Source organism: Balaenoptera physalus, assembly GCF_965194825.1.
Source record: "Balaenoptera physalus genome assembly, chromosome: 9".
Classification (NCBI taxonomy): domain Eukaryota; kingdom Metazoa; phylum Chordata; class Mammalia; order Artiodactyla; family Balaenopteridae; genus Balaenoptera; species Balaenoptera physalus.
The window spans coordinates 58215131-58233061 of record NC_138888.1 but is presented as its reverse complement, the minus strand read 5'-3'; the positions used below and the strand labels follow the sequence as shown (position 1 = coordinate 58233061).

The window sequence follows — 17931 nt, the reverse complement described above, 5'->3', positions numbered from 1 at the left end:
CTTGCTAGAAAAGGAGAGAGGTCTTTCTTCTTCCTGTTGGGCTCTGCTATCATCACAGGGCATGAGAGTCCCAACTCTAATTGAGGTTTCTGTTTATTAATTTTTTACACAACCTATTAGAACTGATCATGTAGCCCCAGGTAGGTGTAAGGTGGTGGGGAAGTAAAATCCTGCAGTGTGTCCAGGAGAGGAGAATAAGACATGAGTGAGAACTATAAGTCTCTTTCACAAAGAGGCACCTCCTTAGTCGTTTCTATTCCTACCACCTGCCCCCCTCCATCTTTGTTGTATTGGTTATCACAATAAATGACATTTATTCAGTTTCTCAAGCTAAAAATTTGGGGGTCATCCTCAGCTTCCTCAAAGCCCACATCAAATCCATCTGTATAAATGTTCAGCCCTGTCAGCTGACTCTACGTTAAAGATATATTCATAAGAGACAGAGTTTGCTGAAATGTTCCATATTAAAGGAGCCTAAAGAGACATGACAACTAACGGTAATACTGGATCCTGTACTGGAAGGGAGCAGTGCTATAAAGGACATTACTAAGTCAACTTACAAGATTGGAATACAAATGGTAAATTAGATAAAATTAGATACTGTGTCAATGTTAAATTTACTGAAGTTGAATTTGTGAAATGCACATGGAAGAATTTAGAAGTAAAGGACCATGATATATGATGAGTATAACTTAGTTCAGAGGAACTATTTGAATGAGGCCTGGGAGAAAGAGAGAGAGACTGAGAGAGACACACACACACACAGAGAGAGAGAGAGAGAGAAATGATAAAGCACATGGGATATAATATTAGCAACAGGTGAACCTGGTAATGGGTATATCTGTAGGTTTCTGTATCTCCAAAATCTAACCACACCTTACCACACAGTACAAAAACAAGCTACCTCAAAGCCACCGTCCTCATTACCCTAATTCTACTCTTGCTCATTCCACAGTCTACTCACCACACAGCAGCCTGAGTGAGCCTTTGACTTTTCAAAGTCAAAGTCATTCAAAGTTAAAGAAGGTCATGTCACTATGCTGTTCAATGCAGTGGCTTCCCACTGCATGTATAATAATATCTAAAGACCTCGATGGCCCAATGTCTTGCTCTTTAGTTACCTTTTTGATGTTACCTTCTACATTCCCCTTCTTCCCTCTCTTTGCTTCAGTCATCCTGCCTCCTTGCTGTTGTTGAATATTCTAAGCAAGTTCCTGCCTCAGAATCACCACTCCAAATTTATATTAATTAATGCTCAGATTGTTTTGTAGTATGGTTGATATAAAAATCTTCAATGTTATTTAAAAGAAACTTTCAGTATTTTTTATTTTGCCGGAAGATTTTAAAAATAAAGCAAATGAAAAATATAAGCAAATGAAAACTAGGTCACAGCTAGCAGCCAAAACAATATAGTGGCAATAAATCTGAAGATATAAACAATAAAAAATAACCATTTTCATATTAGAATCTTCTTTCATTTAAGCTGCCACAAATTTTAATACTATTATAAAAATTCATTTTACTTCATCTTTTTAGCACTGATATTTAAGAAGTTCTTTTGGGAAAAGACCATATTTTTAATATTTCCTCGCAATGAAAAAGGTCTATCCATGCATTCAGTCTTATGTTATTGTATTTTATTGAAGTTATTTGTTGGAAGAATAAACGATTTCTCAAAGGAAACAAATTATGTATTATGAATAGTAAAATAATCATATCTGAATGTTTCCACTGAATGTGTATTAATTTAATAAAATTGCCCATGTAAGCAGGCCTTTATCAGCCTGCCACTATGAACTCAGGGGAAGGAAAACTACATTTAAGGAATAAAAGGTAAGTGAATGCATAATCAGAGTTTAATTTTGTGCAGGATTTAAGTGCTTCAAATTAGAAACCAAAAATGGCATATCAAAAAGCAGAAGGGCAAAGTCTTTTAGCATTCTGTGTGAGAACACTGAGGATTAGAGAAAAATTTCAAATCACAAATGAAAACTGCAGGAGGATGGGGAGGGATAGAGTTAGGGGATGGAGGTGATTAGGAGGTCACAGAGAGATTTCCCTGGAACACACTCTATTCTAAGCTGTGTTGAATGACACTCTATTCTAAACTGTGTTGAATGACACCTTCCTTTATCATGTCTAGCATGGAAAGACTTTTTTTTTTTTTTTAGATACATGAAGTTACAGCTCCATTTCCCAAAGATACTAGATTCTTTGAATTGCTTTGTTTTAGGTGTATCACAATGGAACAGCTGAGCATTTTTAGGGCAGTGGTTCTGTGAAACTATATGTTATGTAAGCTCATGAACTCATCTCAATTAATTAAAAGTTAAATATAAAAAAAAATAGGTGAGGGATATACATTTCATTTTAAGAAATATGATTAATTGCCCAAACATTATAACACCAAAAAATAAAATATAATTCATTGTTAGTGTTTCTTTCTGCCTCTCTATAAAACCACATTTTTGTTTTTTCAGTATTCTCTTATCATTTTTGCCCACGTATAAAACTTTTATCTAGTTGTAGTTATGGATTCAGATTTTAATTTTTTTTTTTTAATACATTTATTTATTTATTTATTTATTTTTAGCTGTGTTGGGTCTTCGTTTCTGTGCGAGGGCTTTCTCCAGTTGTGGCAAGCGGGGGCCATTCTTCATCGCGGTGCGCGGGCCTCTCACTATCGCTGCCTCTCTTGTTGCGGAGCACGGGCTCCAGACGCGCAGGCTCAGTAGTTGTGGCTCACGGGCCTAGTTGCTCCGCGGCATGTGGGATCTTCCCAGACCAGGACTCGAACCCATGTCCCCTGCATTGGCAGGCAGATTCTCAACCACTGCGCCACCAGGGAAGCCCTTTAATTTTTTAAATATAAGCATTTTTGTACTTGGTTTCTTGGCATTCTAAAGTATCATTTCAGTCAGTGCATAATATTTCATCACGAGAAAGCACAATAATTAACCCTTTCATCAGTTGTGACTATTTAAGAGGCATGTATACCCTTAATTTTTTTGTAGTGTAATGATTTTTAATTTAATTTAATTTTATTTTATTGGCTGCGCCACACGGCATGTGGGATCTTAGTTCCCTGACCAGGGATCGAACCTGCACCCCTGGCAGTGGAAGCGCAGTGTCCTAACCACTGGACCACCAGGGAATTCCCAGTGTGGAGAATTTTTAAAAACATAAATCTAATCTGTGAGTTTGAATTAATTGCAATTTTCAGTTTGGTGAATAAAGAGTTGGTTAAAACAAGGTTAGGGATTCTACAGAGGACTGTTGACACAAAGGGGGAAAAATCAATTGGATATTATATTTTTTTCATAGTGAAATACAAAATATTCAATTATTTTAAAAATTCAGAACAAGAAAAATAAACATTACTTAATAATTAAGACAAATACTCCAAAGTATACTTTGGTTACTTAAAACCTTTGAACATTGAGGAGAAAGGAATAAAGGAAGGCAGACAAGAGTGAAGTGGAGATGGGTGCACTGTAATCTCTGCTGTTTTTCCTGTCTCTTCTTAGCTGGAAGACTGTATCCATCACCCATAGAATTCAACCTATATAACTGCTTGGTACATTTCTGCCTTTTGGGAGGAGAGAATGGGAAGGCCCTAAGTCAAGTCAGCTGCTGTCACTTTAACTTTGCAGCCTCCTTCTTGCCCCTGATGTGTTGTCTGGTTCCCCTGTGCATGAGTCTCAGCCTTGTGTCCTAAGACAGGTATGCTAGCTCCTATGGGGCTGGGCTTCTTCCCGGTTTTTTGTTGATTCAGTTCTACCCATAAGAGTAGATTTCTATTATTAGCTTCAGGATCTTTTGGATGATGGGTAGATCTCTAGATCTTTTGTTATTATATTCTGTACATGTACTGGAGTTCCCATCTACTGTTGAATTTTCCAGTACTATAACTGACATTAACCTTTCCTGACCATTTCGGGCTGCTCAGGTCTAGCAGCTCACCTGCCTTGCCTGTGGATGGATATTTATTGAGTCTTCAGATGCGGGTCATCTCAGTCCAGTCCATCTCACTGCCCGCCAAAACCTAGGGACAGCTCAACAAAGCTGAGTATAGAGTGGTGCTTAAAACCATGTTAATTATCTGTTTTTTTTTTTTTTAATTTTTTATTTATTTATTTATTTATGGCTGCATTGGGTCTTCGTTTCTGTGCGAGGGCTTTCTCTTGTTGCGGCACGTGGGGGCCACTCTTCATCGCGGTGCACGGGCCTCTCACTATCGTGGCCTCCCTTGTTGTGGAGCACAGGCTTCAGATGCGCAGGCTCAGTAATTGTGGCTCACGGGCCTAGTTGTTCCGCGGCATGTGGGATCTTCCCAGACCAGGGCTCGAACCCATGTCCCCTGCATTGGCAGGCAGATTCTCAACCACTGCGCCACCAGGAAAGCTCAATTATCTGTTTTAAACATTTAAAAACTATTCAACAGGCAAACCTTTGGAACCCCTTTTAACAATAGTTTGCATAATTAACCATACTATTAAGCAGAAAGTCAGCTGCAAAAGCTCTAGTACTGGACAGGATAGTTTAATAACTCATTTTAAATGATATGCAAAAGGTTATCATCCAAGTGTTAAGAGTCAAGGGAAGATGAGAGTAAGTCACGTATGAGAAAAGGACACAGGATTTAAAATCTGAAGGACCCCCTCCTTGTTCACTATGACAGTGGACTAGATAATTAACAACCACGAGCCTCAGTTTCCTCATCAGCAAATTGGTGATAATAGCCATTTGAAGGGCTGAGGGAGGATTAAGCTAAATAATGTAATGGGCTTTTTGATAGTTTATTGCATATAAGTAATATTTTTCCTATGTACAAGCCCTGTGAAAAGGTCCTAAGCATACCTGGGGCACATTCTGAACTTGGCAGGCTGTGACCTAGGGAGCCATTCATTTATGCCCTAAATATTTTTCAGCTTTTCAAAAATATACTCCCCATAGTCAAGTGGCTCACCATCTGGTGAACCTGGGTTGGGGGAAAATCCTTATAAATCGGACTAGAAGGCAAATACGAACCATCCCCCTGAATGATGTAACTTGTAAATGCTTGGTGTATTGTTTTGGATCAGATGACAAATTCGATTCAAAAGTTGATATTGGGGCTTCTCTGGTGGCGCAGTGGTTGAGAATCTGCCTGCCAATGCAGGGGGCACGGTTTCGAGCCCTGGTCTGGGAAAATCCCGCATGCCGCGGAGCAACTAGGCCCGTGAGCCACAACTACTGAGCCTGCGTGTCTGGAGCCTGTGCTCCGCAAAAAGAGAGGCCGCGACAGTGAGAGGCCCGCGCACCGCAATGAAGAGTGGCCCCCACTCACCGCAACTAGAAAAAGCCCTCGCATAGAAATGAAGACCCAACACAGCATAAATAAATAAATAAATAAATAAATAAATAATAAATAAATTTGAAAAAAAAAAGTTGATATTATCTATATGGTTTTATTTGCTCTGGGCATTAAAGCATGCAGAGATATAAAAAGGAAGGAAAGAAGAAAGATCCAAGCTGACAGGTATTGATTGCTCTGATTGTGGAGGGAAAAAGGACTGCTGGAAGGAGGAATTTTCTGCACCTAATTTGAAAGTCTAAAAGGCCAAAGAGATACCTCTCTCTGTGTCTTTATTCACTCAGCAAGCATTTCTGAATCCCTGTTCTCTGCTCTGTCTTCTGTTAGGTTCCAGGAATTCAGAAGCATAGTCTCAGCCCTCCTGTGTCTGACTGAAAGGCACATAAGGAAATCATCACAATACAAGGTGTCAGTCAAGGTACGTGCAAAGATTGTGGCAGCACAGAAGGAAAACAGTCAATTTTATTTACCGGGGTCATGAGGGCACTTTGGGTCTTAAAAAATGATCTAGATATCACCAGAAATCTAAGAATTTTCCAGACAGATGAGACTTAAGTAAAAACATGGGATGTGAAGAAATTATGTGACATATGTAGGAACAGTGTAAGATATGGGAGAGGGAGGAGGGGAGGATTAGAGTCAGAGATATAATTTGAAGTAGTCTAAGTGAGTGGTCAGCAAACTATGGCCCATGTGCTAGCTCACCAGTTAGTTGTTTTAGTAAATAAAGTTTTATTGGAACACAGCCACACTCACTAGTTTAGGTATCATTTTCAGCTGCTTTTAAGCTATTACAACAGAACTGAGTAGATGTGAATGAGAACATATAGTCTGCATGCCAAAGTATTTACTATATGGCCCGTAACAGGAAATGTTTGCTGAATCCTGGTTTAGTTAATAAACCGTAAAGACTAAACTAAGGAAGTAGCATGCAATGGAGAGAAAAAGGCAGATTTGTGAAGCATTTTAGAGAGAAAGATTTTTTTTTTCCCCAAAGAGTATATTTATTTTTATTGCTCTTTTTGCTTTTTATTACTACATATCCCTATAAAAGTAATAGATATTTATTGTAAACAATTTAAATAATGCAGTGTGTATAAAATAGTAGAAAAATTCAAACAATAGCAAACAGTAAAAAGAAAGTGAATGTCCTTAGGGGCAACAATTGCTAACAGTTTGAGTTACATTTTTTTTCCAAGGCTGTTTCATGCATATATATTTATTCGTATTCGTTTGTTTGCTTTTATAAGTGGGGTCATTTTATACAGACTATTCTATAATCTGCTTTTATCACTTAACAGTATATCACAGATCTCTTTCCATGTCATGGTATATACGTCTGTCTCATGCCCATTAACAGTCTTATATTTTAAACATTCTTTTGTAGAAAAGTCCAATTTAATTAATTCATTCTAAAGATATTTATTGAGAAATGTAGTGTGTATCTATGCAATTGTCTTCCTAGTGTTCCCGTCCATGGATCTTCTGAGAACTACTCCCTTTGTCTCCAGTTGTATACCATGACAGCTGTCATAGTAGTAGTTGTTAATCCAGTTTCTTGGCCTCCATTCTTTGGTTCAAGTGCGTGCATTTAACACAAGTCAGCTATGGCAGAAATAGCTAATTGTCACTAAAATTTGGGTTTCCATTTTCACAATATGGTTGGAGAAACTGAAGCACAGGTCAAATAATGTCTAGATACTAGAATGTGTTTTGCAGAGAATGCCAGCTCTCCACCAAAAGCTGTTCTCCCTTTCTTACTGGGTATATAGATAGACTATATTTCCTAGACTCTTTTGGTTATGTGTGGTCGAAGTAACTAAATGAAATGTGAGTGAAAGGAATGCACTCCATTATATTAGTTATGTCTTGCTGTGTAACAAATTATAGCCTAAAAGAACAATAAACATTTCATAAGGGAAAACATGCATAAGGGAAAACACTCTGCCATGTGAACACTGCTGTCACTGGTGGTTTGTTAGCACCAAGACCTGGCCCTACCCAACAGCCTAGAGGTGCCAGTGCTGGGATGTCTCAGGCCAGACAACTAACTGGGGGGCGGGGTTTGGAGGACATAGCCCCACCCATCAGCAGACTGGCTGCCTAAAGACTAAAGAGCCCACAGCCACCTCTGGACACGCCCCTAGACACAGCCCTGCCCACCAGAGGGCCAAGACCCAGCTCCACCCACCAGTGGGCAGGCACTGGCCTCTCACACCAGGAAGCCTCCACAAGCCTCCAGACCAGCCTCACCACCAGAGGGCAGACACCAGACACAGGCCAGACCCTACCCTGGGGCCAGCAGGGCCCTGGCCCTGCCTACTAGACCAATGCAACCTTCAGGACACTCCCGACCCTATACCCAACTGTGTCAGGGACCGGGCCCTTCCCACTAACGATCTGAAATGAGCTCTGGGATCCCTGGGCCCTGCAGCTAGCCTCCAGGAACCAGCTCTGCTGTCAGTAGTCCAGCACTAACCCCAGGATCTGTCTTCACCGCCAGTGAGTAGGCAACAGCCCCAGAGTCTTCAGGACCCTGATTCTGTCCACCGGTGAGCCAGCGACCAGCCGCCTCGTGACCAGGCCCCAGTAAACAGCAGCCAGCAGCATCCGTACAAGGCGGGGCCTGGCAACCAACCAGACTGGGGGCCAACCAAGCCCACCGGACTGCCCACCTTTTGGTGAAGGTGTTTAGAAAATGGAATTCTCATACACCGTTCCCGGGTTTATAAAAATGGTACAACCACTTTTAACGACAGCTTGCCAGTTCTGAAGAAAGTAAATATACACTTTCTGTATGATCCAGTAATTTCATTTCTAGGAATTTACCAAAAGAAATTAAAACAGGTTTCCACACAAAGACATGTACGCAAGTGTTCATAGCAATATTATTCGCAATAGCTAAAACTTGGATACTGCTCGAATGCCTATCAAAAGGTGAATGAATAAGTAAATTATGGAATATCTTACAGTAGAATACTCCTCAGCAATACACTTGGAATTACACTTGGTGATATCTGCTTCTCCAGCAGGGGTAAACATAGAAGACAGTAGTGTAGAAGACAATTCAAAACAAAACAAAACAAAAAACAACAACAAAACCTTTTGAAAGCAGCTTATGCCAAAGAAGGTTGTTAGCAGTCACAGGAGAATGATTACTTCAGCGGAGAGTGCGAGGGGAGGGCCGTGTAACTGAGGCTGGGACATGCTGTCTAGCATATTTTCACACAAAACAATGCGTGACACTGAGATGTGCTCATCTGCAAGCATTTGATCTACTGTCATATGTCTGTTGAATATTATCTGTGTTTTTGGCTTTCCTTTTATTTTAATAATAATCTCATGTTTCTATATTGTGTCCATTGAACTTAGATGTGAGGAATTGGTGGGGAGTTGAGACTTTAGTTTTTCAAGGAAGAGCTTTAAAAGACTGATGCCCTTTATAAGTAATTTGAGTCTCCCATGGTGGAAGTGAATTGGAAATAAATAATTTTCTGTCACATTCTACTATTTACCTGAACTATAGGATTTTAAGTAAATGATCAAATATCTCTGCCCTTTGAAATTGTGAGTATCTAATTAACCACTATTAGTCATGCTTCAGCTGTTCTGATCTTTAAATCTCAAAAATACAACTCCATTCTGAATGGGGTATGCTAGCATCAAATACCAGAAAACCTTCTTTGGATGTAATATGTTCCCACTCAGGTAATATAAAATCAAATGCAGACTTTGGCTTATGTGCTGTAGTTTCCTTACCTTGAGTTGGAGAATGCTGTTTATAAAATTAACTCCTTTATATAGTAGTACATATAACATTTTTTGACTCCTTCCTGTCAAACCAATTAGACACTTTTCTTGTAAATACAAAAGATAAAAACTCCAGGCAGCCTAGACTTACCTCATATTGACCACATTCAATGATTTTGCTATTAACTTTCTACAAAGTTAGGAAATAAGGACAAGAAATTGGCTTAATAATAGTATCCTGTAGTATTCCTTGTACTTCTTTGTCAATATTTGTGCTTGACTTTTGACCACCTGCCTTGTTGCTGGCTTTCTTTTGTCTGTGTTCCTAGACCTATTTGTTAGTATAGTCTAATATAAATCTCTTGGTCTCAGGTATATCTCTTTCTCTGAAAAAAACCCTAAGTCATGGTCATAATTCTAATTCAGAGACCTCTGTTTGTTTCAGGTTATGAGGAAAACAGAGCAGAGAAAAAAAAAATTATGGGCAAACATTTCAAAAATATATACCATTAGTCACAGAGAGTATTTGAAGAGGTTGCATGTAATTCTGTGTAAACTATCAGCACTAAAGGAAAGCAAATAAAAGTAATGTCCTGCTAAGTTTAGGTCCATTGACCTCTTCCTGACAGGAAATTCAAAGGCAATTCCAGGAGATTTCTGCAGAAGGTTATCTAACTATGTATGTGGATAAAACTTAAATGCTGGATTCAGATAATAGCACTTCTGATCAAGTAAATTTAAAGAAAAACGTGCTGAACATCTACCATAAGAAAGGACCTGGAGAGGTAAAAATAATATATATAAGATTTCTGTCTCATGTAGTTTGTACAGTTATAGTAACAGCTGGTTTCAGAGTTCCTTTTGAATTTACTGAGGAAATGCTTAGATAAAAATCACTTGACCTGGAAAATGAGATCCTAAGGGCATGGATTATCAGGAGTCAAACAAAGGGGAAAGCTTAACTTCTATTTATGATATACAATAATTTGAGAAAAGGGGGAAGAGTACAACAGAGAGGGAGAGAAAAAATTATAGGTGAGTATTTTAAAAGCAGAGATGTCTAATATTCCTTATTCTGAAATGTGAACTCCCTGCTCAAGCTCCCCAAATCTGCAGTAAAGTTTTGGGAGTCCTGTTTTACAAATTGAGAGAAGGGACTGATTTCCTCAACTGGGTTTGTATTAGTTTCTTATTGCTACTATGACAGATTAATGTAAGTTTAGTGGCTTAAAATAACACAAATTTATTATCTTATAGTTCTGGAGGTCAGAAGTCCAAAAATGGGCCCCATAGGGCTAAAACAAAGGTATCAGTAGGGCTGATTTCTTCTGGAGGCTCTAGGGGAAAATCTGTTCCATCTTTTCCAGGTTGTAGAGGCTTCCCATATTCTTCGGCTCGTGGCCCTTTCCTCCCCCTTCCAAGATAACAGCATCACATCTTCAAATTTCTCCCTCTGATCTTGGCTTGTGTTGTCACCTCTTCTCTGACTCTGACTCTCTTGTCCTCTTTCCATTATAAGGACCCTTGTGACCACATTGGCCCCACCTACATAATTCAGGTTTACCTCTCCATCTCAAGATTCTCTCTTTTTTAAAAATTTCTTATATGATGTTTTGGTTTTCTTTTCTTTCCTTTCTTCTTCTTTTTTTTTTTTGGCCGCACCATGTGGCATGTGGGATCTTAGTTCCCTGACCAGGGATCAAACCCTTGCCTGGGAGCATGCATAGGGAGCATGGAGTCTTAAGCACTGGACTGCCAGGGAAGTCCCCATCTCAAGATTCTTAATCACACACACACACACACACACACACACACACACACACACACACACACACACACACTGTCTCACAAAGATCCTTAATCACAATTGCAAAGTCCCTTTTGCCACGCAAGCTAATATATTCACAGGTTCTGGGAATTAGTGTGTGTACATTTTGGGGGGTCTATTACTCTGCCCTGTGGGGAAGAACAGAAAGTACAGGTAGAACAGTGTCATGATCTGTAAAATGCACCAATCCAGTGGAAGCAAGGGGCTTGAAAGCCAGAGGGAATCCTGAGACTGTGCCTTTCATAGTTTTTGAGCAGGGCAATAACATGACCATAATATCTGTGCTTTAGGAAGATAATTTTGTGACAGTATAAAAGAGGGACTGTAGCATTAAGATAAATAACAGAATAGTTAAGTAACAGTTCAAGAGAACAATAGGTTTGTCACAAAGCAGTACATGATTAATTACCAAATGGATTCTACAGACAATAATTACTATTGGAATTTTTAAAACATAAATTTGGATAATGGTGATTCGTGAAACTGTTCTAATAAGGCCAAGGACATGAATTTGATTTCTTTGTGGGTCAGAATGTTCTATGGCTGAGTTAAACACTTAATCATGACCATCTTGCAACTGGGGGGTGGAAGAGGCATAAATAAAATCAAGTAAGAAAGCAAGTTAGAGTAGTACTAATATTTCATTTCTACTGAGAAAAATCCCAGTCTTTATGTCCTTCTGATGATAGGTTAGCACTTTATCTATTAAAGATGGTAGGTTACGAATATAATTAGAAAAAATGGGTTTTGTAAGATTTACCTCTGTAAATCTAAATACATTTTATCATAGACATGCTTGTAAAGATTTTGATCATAGACATGCTTCTAAAGATTTGTGTAAATAAAATTTATGTAAATTCCCTAATATTTCAAATCTATTTCTGACATGAATTTTATGAATAATCAGTATGCAATTTTTTCCCTGAAGAGAAAATTTATATAAGCATAAATATTATGAAGTTTGCTTGATGAACATAAATTTAGAGCAAATTTGGAAAGGCCAATGATTTAATGTATAGAATATGGGCTATGAAATGTAACAGTAGATGTTTCGATTAGTTGTATGGTTTTATGTAATTTAACTTCCCTGAGTCTCTGGTTCTGTTTTATAAAATACAGGTAATAATGTCTATTTTTAGGGTTGCTTTGAGGATTAGAGATTGTATGTGTATTGTAGGTAGAAGATATTTTTATCGGCTATTATCCTGATTCAAATGTTCAACATCAGTAGCCATCTCCATAACAAGGACACACCTGCTATTAGACCCAGGTGGTTTACATTTAAAATATGACTTCAAACAATCTCATGATGGTATCTTCTCTCATCACTTTGAAAATATTTTCCTTATGTTTTCTGTCTTCCATTGTTGCTGTTGTCAGCTGTCCGTCCAGTTGTCTTTCCTTTGTTGGTAACCCTGTGATAAGGGTAAATCACAAATGTTACATGGGTAATGTGAACAGTTACAAGTGTTGTGGTTTTAACATGGTGACAATGAACCAGTTGCTCCTAAAGGTAAAGAAAACTCTTGCTGATACTAGGGAGATTTTTTTCCTTTGAGACTTTGTAAAAAAACATGTAATGAACAAAAATTCTCGATATTTTCTTCCCTAACTACCTTAAAATAGGCCCTCACCCTCCATTACTATATTCCCTTATTCTCATGTAATTTTTTTCATAGGACTGATTGCTTCTTTTTTTATATATATATTTTATTTTATTTACTTTTATATTTTTGAACTTTATTTATTTTTGGCTGCGTTGGGTCTTCATTGCTGCACACGGGCTTTCTCTAGTTACGCCGAGCGGGGGCTACTCTTCATTGCAGCGTGCAGGGTTCTCATTGTGGTGGCCTCTCTTGTTGCGGAGCACGGGCTCTAGGTGCGTGGGCTTCAGTAGTTGTGGCATGTAGGCTCAGTAGCTGTGGCCCACGAGCATAGTTGCTCTGGCATGTGGGATCTTCCCAGACCAGGGATCGAACCCGTGTCCCCTGCATTGGCAGGCGGATTCCCAACCACTGCGCCACCAGGGAAGTCCCAGACTGATTGCTTCTTGACACTGAGTTTTATTTGTGTGTATTATCTTTCCCTCTACCTCCCACCCCTGCCCCAGAATGTTAGCTGCTCTATCACACCAACTAACTTGAGTCTTTGGTGGCTCTGTTCAAAATAAGGTTTCTGAGTATATTCGTTTGCTAGGGCTGTCATAACAAAATACTACAGGCTGGGTGGCTTAAACAGAAGAAATTTATTTTCTCAGTATTCTGGAGGCTAGAAGTCCAAGATCAAGGTGTTGACAGGTTTAGTTTCTCCTGAGGCCTCTCCCCTTGGCTTGCGAGTGGCCACCTTCTGGCTGTGTCCTCACATGGCCTTTTCTCTGTGCATGTGCACCCCTGGAGTACCTTTCTTTTATAAAAGCACCAGTTGTATCAGATTAGGATCCCATCCTCATGGTCTCATTTTAACTTAATTACCTCTTTAAAGACCCTGTTTCCATATAGAATCATTCTGAGGAACTGGCAGTTAGGGCTTCAACATATGAACTTGGTGGTGGTGGAAGCAGGGGACACAATTCAGTCCATAACACTGAGAAAGGGAGTCTCACTGGCTTAGTTTAGGCTCACGGTCACAGAAGTCAAAATAGTGAGGAAAGTGGAATCAATACCCAGCAGAAGATAGGAGAAAAAGTGTTAGTTATTTAAAAACCTGATAGCTGATATGTCTTCCCTAAGGAACTCGAAAGACAGCTATTCTATGTTGCTAGTGAATTGCAGAGACACAAGCTCTAGTTTCAGCTATTTTTTAAATTGTGGTAAAAAATACATAACATAAAATTTACTTTTTTACCATTTTTAGGTGTACAGTGTAGTATTGTTATCTGTATGCATGTTGTTGAACAAGCGACCTCTAGAAAAATTTTTATCTTGCAAAACTGAAACTCTATTCCCATCGAACAACAATCCCCTTTCTCCCTCCCCCCAGCCCCTGGCACCACAATTCTATTGATACTTTCTAAGAGTTTAACAATTTTAGATATCTGACATAAGTGAATTCATGCCGTATTTGTCCTTCTGTGACTGGCTTATTTCACTTAGCATAATGTCCTCAAGCTTCTCTTGTGTGTAGCATAGATTTTGTCCAAGGCTGAATAATTAGTTTCAGTGATTTTTTAAAAGGCAACAATAAATTTTACCAAAATATTTTATCACCTTTAGTTCAAATTTCTCTCGCAACATCTTTTGAATTTCTCTCCTCTTATTTAAGTATCCAAAATTGTTTTTAATGTAGGTCTTTATGTAGCAAATACTGTTCAACTACATAGGACATAGTGTCTCTGTGTTTTCATAAAATTCAGGACTGAGTTTACTTTTGGATTTTCTTTCTTTCTTCCTCTCTCATTTCCTTTTGTCCTCCCTCCCACTGTTCCTTCCTTTCTTTATTGTGTATTCATTAAGTGCCTACCTTGTGTCAGCCATTGTGGTAAGAATTGAGAATTCAAGAAAAATTCTATTGCAGCAAAGCTTCCGAGGTCTTACAGATCTGAGAATACCTTATCATGCCTTCACATTTTAATGGCTACATAGAAAACTCTAGATTCTAAATTCTTGTTCTTTAATACTTTGGAGACTCTTCTACATTGTCTTCTTTCATCCAGTGTTGCTACTGAAAAATCTGAAGTCAGTCTAATTCTTATTCCTTTGTATATTCTCTGTTCTTTCTCTTTGTAACCTTTATTTTTTAAAATTACTTAATTTATTTATTTTTATTTATTTTTTTGGCTGCATTGGGTCTTCGTTGCTGCGTGCAGGCTTTCTCTAGTTGCAGCAAGCAGGGGCTACTCTTCGTTGCGGTGCACGGGCTTCTCATTGCGGTGGCTTCTCTTGTTGTGGAGCACGGGCTCTGGGTGCACGGACTCAGTAGTTGTGACTCATGAGCTCTACAGCACAGGCTCAGTAGTTGTGGCACACGGGCTTAGTTGCTCCACGGCATGTGGGATTTTCCTGGACCAGGGCTTGAACCTGTGTCCCCTGCATTGGCAGGCAGATTCTTAACCACTGCACCACCAGGGAAGCCCCTCTTTGTAAGCTTTTAAAATGTTCTCTTTGTCTTTGAGGCTCATAAACATCACTCTGGTGTGTCTCAAGGTGGATTTTCCCTGTTTCTTCTCTTTGACACTTTAAGGACCTTTTCAATCTGAAGTATTTCACCTTTAAAAAAAAATTCTGGAAAATATAACTTCATTATTTCTTCAGATATTCCTTCCTAGTCAAAGGCTTTGAGAAGCAGCCAAGTAAATACTGAGAATCCTTTTGACCCATGCTCTTGGAATATTTATTTATAAGGTTCAGTTTTGTAGATTAGATTTCTTTCTCTAAATCCAATCATGAAACGTCATTCTGTAATGAATGATAATGGAAATGCTTTCTATTGGTTTTCAGTTTTCAGAATCAACATATAGACAAAGTGAAAAAATTTATCTTAGAGAATAAGATGCAAATTCTATAGACCTTGACAGTAAAATAATGGTATATCTGACTGAGTTTTGGAGAAGTGGAATGAGCTACAGAAGTACTAATATTTTTCATATTTATAGCAAAGGGGTTAAGGAATGTAAATTAAAGAACGAGACGTTTAAGCTGATTACTTAAAATTTTCAAGTAAACCTACTAAAATAAAAATATAATAAAGACTGAATGGGGAGGGGGAGGTGCAGAAAACATGAGCTAATTTCTCATTTTTTCTGCTAGAGACAACAATCAATAAAAGAAATAGAGGTGTAGTGGTATCAGCAATATTGTTATATGCTTATATAGATAACCTTGAGAAGATAACCTAGAATCTAGATAATCCTTGTTATTAAGGGGATAACGAAGGTAATCTATAGAAGAACTAAAGCCAGAAATTGTATAAAAAAATGTCGTCTATGGGGAATGGAATTGGGAGTGGGAGGCAGGAAGAAAGACTTGCTTTTCATTTTAAACCCCTCTGTATTTTTAAAATTTTTGTTTCTATGTACACCTATTACTCTTACAATAAGAGCAAAATAAAAGCCTTTTTACTTAGAAAGGAATATCTGCCATTCTGGGGAAGGATAAATATTATCTTCAGAATTTTTGCCACATTGTATTTTTATGGTTACATTTTTAAACAAAGTATTATTGGATTGTCTTCAGATTACCCCATCTCCTGATCATGACAGAAGGCCTATGGCTATTTAAAAAAAATGAATGCTAGAATTCATTTTCTCAATTAGGTTAGCAATTTGTGGACATTTGTGCTTTCTGTCCAAACTACGGTTCTTAATTTAAATTTTCCATCTGAATTGTCCTGGACTGTTACCGTGGGGGCAGTTATAGAAGTTCAAAAATAAAACTTAATAGATCTTTATATTCTGAAACCTCCAATAGTGGTGAGGATTTATTTTCAAGTGCCTTCTGTTAGGATATTTACTTATACCTTGGCTTCTTTTGCAATTTATCTTTTTTCATAGTTACTATTCAGTGCATTTATTTCTCGTAGCAGCACTCATCTAGACATATTTAAAACTAATTGCCTGAGTCTGGAGGTGAACAATTTTTCTATTCTATTTGTCCTTGTTCCAGTGAATGAATGTTAGATTTGTTGTTTTTTAAGATAATCCCTAGTCAGCAGGTTAATGTGCTTAGGATACTACTGAGCCGTGTGTTTTCTTGGATTGATAATAAAATAGAATACATTTTTCAAATAAGATTTTTGTCATTAAAAGCTTAAGCAAGCTACATAAAGAAAGAAAATAACACAGGATTGTAAAATTCAAATAATTAATCATATGTATACATAGTTATTTCCTTTTTAATCCTGGATTTAACTCCTTATTGTTTCCTGGTAGTGTTTACAATGATTTATGTTCACTCTTATATTTAGGGCAAAGGCACTTAAATTCAATCACCAAAGAAAGAAAATAAACATTTGAAGAAAGACCATTGCCATCGTATCTCAAATCTCAAATTATCCTAGTGCTATAAGTCAAATTCAGTGAAGTCTTTGAGTATCAAAAGCCTACTCTGTGTCTGGTATTGTACAAAGTATTATGGAAAGTGAAAAAGAAATAGTAGTTCCTGTCCTTGAAATGTTAGCCATTTAGCTGTGGAGATGGAATTTAGATAAATGAAACAAATGTAAGGTAAGAACTTGCAATATAATACCTATCCTTCAGAGTTACAAATGTAAATATTCAAACAATTCAGAAATGGCAAATATGAAGGGGAGCCACAGTAGTGAAACCTAGTGATGGGAAAAGCATTTTTATCTCAGGTTTAAAGGGATTTTAAGATTTAGATGTATCGTTGACAAGGAAATGGCCATCTAAGAAAAAATAAGACTCTGGACATTTGGAAAGAGCATGGCTTATTTGCTTACTAGAGGACACAGTGGTGTAGGGAGATAGAATTGTGTGATTAACAGCCCTCCCCCCACCCCCACCCCCTTTTTGTGGTGTAAATCTATTGGCACTACTTTTGTGTGATTTACTCAAATGATGGTCATGGGGGGTTGTAGGTTTCCTTGTTTCCTTTCTGTTATCCCTGATCCTTCACTAAAGACATGTCACAAATTTCAATTTCCCATGTAATGAAGTGTTGATGGTGTGCTATGGGGAATTAAAGAGAAGTACCTGGTCAACATTTATGACAAAGTAGACAATGAATGGGCAGAGTTCTTTCTCTGAGGCCAGATGATGATAGTGGAGGTGGCCACTGGATGAGGGCAGCTATAACCAATGGTAAAGCAATCTTAGGAGGGTCATCAGCATCAAAGTAGCAGTGCTGGCCTGAGGGAGCAGCTGATGATAGGACATGAGAGCACATGGGAGGTAGCACACTGGAAAATTGTCTGAAATCACTCAGGCACAGTTTGAAAGGGAGATGATTTCTAGCAATAAAACTAGCAGAAGCTCATTCTGACATATTTTGGGCCACATTTTTCACCATCATTTATTATTGTACTGGTCGCCTTTGCATCC

General features: G+C 38.2%; 1 long non-coding RNA gene across 6 annotated transcripts in view; it reads left to right on the top strand.

Moving 5' to 3' along the window:
* LOC309667160 overlaps nt 1-17931 on the top strand; it is a 384581-nt gene that overhangs the window by 23334 nt on the left and 343316 nt on the right. For 4 of the 6 annotated variants that reach the window (XR_014267563.1, XR_014267564.1, XR_014267565.1 and 1 more), the window contains exon 3: nt 5684-5774. This is a non-coding gene — a long non-coding RNA (uncharacterized lncRNA). Of the gene's footprint in view, nt 1-5683; nt 5775-7859; nt 9892-17931 lie in introns of all 6 variants that reach the window. The other 2 variants (XR_014267566.1, XR_014267568.1) reach the window with 2 other exon arrangements.